The sequence below is a fragment of the Bos indicus genome, chromosome 4 (genome assembly GCF_029378745.1).
Source record: "Bos indicus isolate NIAB-ARS_2022 breed Sahiwal x Tharparkar chromosome 4, NIAB-ARS_B.indTharparkar_mat_pri_1.0, whole genome shotgun sequence".
Lineage (NCBI taxonomy): Eukaryota > Metazoa > Chordata > Mammalia > Artiodactyla > Bovidae > Bos > Bos indicus.
The window spans coordinates 43,969,488-43,972,227 of NC_091763.1; the positions used below are offsets into that span (position 1 = coordinate 43,969,488).

At 31.2% G+C, this 2,740-nt stretch overlaps 1 protein-coding gene and 1 long non-coding RNA gene across 4 annotated transcripts in view; one reads left to right on the forward strand and one right to left on the reverse strand.

Moving 5' to 3' along the window:
* The window catches only part of PTPN12 (protein tyrosine phosphatase non-receptor type 12), a 91,314-nt gene that overhangs the window by 52,918 nt on the left and 35,656 nt on the right, over positions 1-2,740 (reverse strand). The gene's annotated exons all lie outside the window — the stretch shown is intronic.
* The window catches only part of LOC139182602 (uncharacterized), a 10,342-nt gene continuing 7,602 nt past the window's right edge, over positions 1-2,740 (forward strand). Inside the window, exon 1 of the long non-coding RNA XR_011566106.1 lies at positions 1-1,154. This is a non-coding gene — a long non-coding RNA (uncharacterized lncRNA). The remainder of the gene's footprint in view (positions 1,155-2,740) is intronic.

Genomic DNA, 2,740 nt, shown 5'->3' on the forward strand with positions numbered 1-2,740 from the left:
GTGTGGGAAAACCAGAACTTTGACACAACACTGTTAGAAAACAATATTAGCACAACCCCTAAGGAGGGTAATTTGGCAATTACAAATACACATAACCTCTTTACCTAGGAACTGCACTTCTACAAAGTTGTTCTCTAGATTAATGGCACACGCTCATGAAATGAAGTACACATAAAGTTATTTATGGCAGAATTATTTATAATAGGAAAAGAACACAAAATTGGAAAAGACAGTAGAGGCCTGGCTAAAAAGATTTGTTTCATTTACAGAAGCAGATATGATAGGGTTGAAAACAAATGACGAAGCTCTTAATATACAGTGATATGGAAAGATCTCAAAAATATATATGAAGTGTAAAAAAGCAGAACACAGTAGTGTATATATTAGTGTCAAAAATATTTATTTGTATATGCTTGTACATGTATAAAACATCTCTGAAACTATTTACAAAGGTTGTTGTCTATGGGGAAGAGAATGATATGGATGAGAAGGAAACATTACTACACATTCTTTCTTACATTCTGGATTATATGAATGCATTACCTATTCAAAAATAAAATTGTTTAAAAAAATAAAAGCAAAAAAGATTATTCACGATTTCTTTATTCTACATTAACAAAGATCTCCTAGTTACTTACATATTTATCTTACATATTTAGTCAGAGTTTTCGTATTTTCTCTGCTCGAAGATTCTCAAATATAGTATCAATGTATTACAAAATAGAATGTGACTAACAGAAAGACAGCAATCCAAACATTAGCAGAAACACAGGGGTAAGAGAATATAACTTAGGTAACTATCATTGAAAAAAAAATAAGCACACACTAAAAAAACAAAACAAACAAACAAAAAAACTACAAGGAAAAGGAAAGAGGGGATGAATTTAATTGTAAAATGTAAATGTACTTCTGGAATACCTGCTCCAGTCACTCCAAGCATTTCTTTTTTTTATAAGATAAATTATGTTATTTAAATGTGCAAATTAAAATTTTTATAGGAAATTACTTTTCATTTCTCATATAATGAAACTTTAAGAACACTTTTGTGTACAAGTAAATATCTAATTTGAGTCTGAATTTTTATAGATCCAGTTTTCTTAAAGACTAACACAACATGGGATGTTTTTCTACAGTCATGCTTCCAACAAATCTATGTAAGTAGCATACTTAGAAATTTTCTTACCTCTTAGAGATACTAACCTATGTTCTAACCTCTTAGAGATACTAATCTATGATATAGTATAAATAAAACCATGGTGCTTCGTTAAACATAAAAAATTGACATAAAAAATTCTACCCAACTACATTAAAAAATATATCTTCAAATAGGAACTTATTTCCTAACAAAAAGTCAGCTTTATAGTTAGTTGGTTGAATTAAAATTCTTGATCTGAAACTCTAGCTATAAGACACTGAATATATTTAACCTGTGTCTCCTCCTCTGCAATCTGAGGACAATAACTACTCGCAGCAAAGAGCCTGGCACGAACAAAAGGGGCTCATTAATTGTTAACAAGTACTTGTTAACAAGTAGTTAACAACTACTTACATATTTCTGAAATTCTTTAAATGTTATTTGCTACTACAATTTTCTTTCTTTCTTTAAATAAAGCCTTTTCTAGATCAGAGATCAAAAGGCATCATCATATATTCTAGGCAATTTGTTTTCCTGGGAGTGTTGCATATTATAAAGCATGCTTCATTCATACTGTCAATTTCGAGCATGCTTCACAATCACCTGGAGGGCTTGTTAGACGAGAGACTGCAGGGACCCATCCTCTGAATTTGTATTTAATGAGTTCCCCAGTGATGCTGCTGCTGCTGTCTGGAGTCTGTGCTTAAGAACCCCTGGTGTAAAGTATGTTCATGAAGGAGTATAGTGACTGAACTACATGATACATACATAAAGAGAATGCATGCTATTTACTAAACTTTAAACTCTATGAGTACAAGATTACTGTCCGATTAAAAAATATAATGCCCTGTATTACTAGAGCATACTTAATGCTTATATGTTAAATAGGTTAATTTTAGAATAAGATCTGAATGCTGGGCTAAACAAAAGAAAATGGTTTCATTCTTTTAATACCACATAAAATGAAATGTCTCAGTAGTGCTTGGAGGAAACATAGCACCACCAAGGTTTATTTAACTATATGAAATGGAAAGTACTTACACATATAATGTAATTTTAACTTCCTGACCACCATTTCCATTATCTGTAGTGATGTTGTCACTATGAAATTGAGAAACAGGCCATAACGTACAAAGGAACGTTATTTTTAAGTACAGTGCTATGTGACAGTTGTATGAGAACAGCACTGAACCAAACATGAATAAAAATTATTTATTTATGAAGTTACACATAATTATACTAAAGCAAGAAAATCATTGTCCTAACTGAGCAAAAATATAGCTAAATGGTATATTTACATAAACTGTACTATTCACACCCTTTACAATGTGTGGCTTTTTAACTAAGCAAAGGAAAAAACCTTTAAGAAAGACATTTTCAGCTACCCTTAAGAGTCTTGAGAAAAATCACATAATAAACTCATATGATTCCACTCTCGAGTTTCTATTCTATGAAGCAAGTCTGGTCATTTTAAATCCCACACCTGAAAATTCTCCAATGCGTCTATCATGCCCTAGATAAATTACCAAATCCTTTAATTTTAACATATTTTGAAAGCTGCCTGTCTAATTTCCCATCTTCTTTTTATAACACTCTCTCACACAG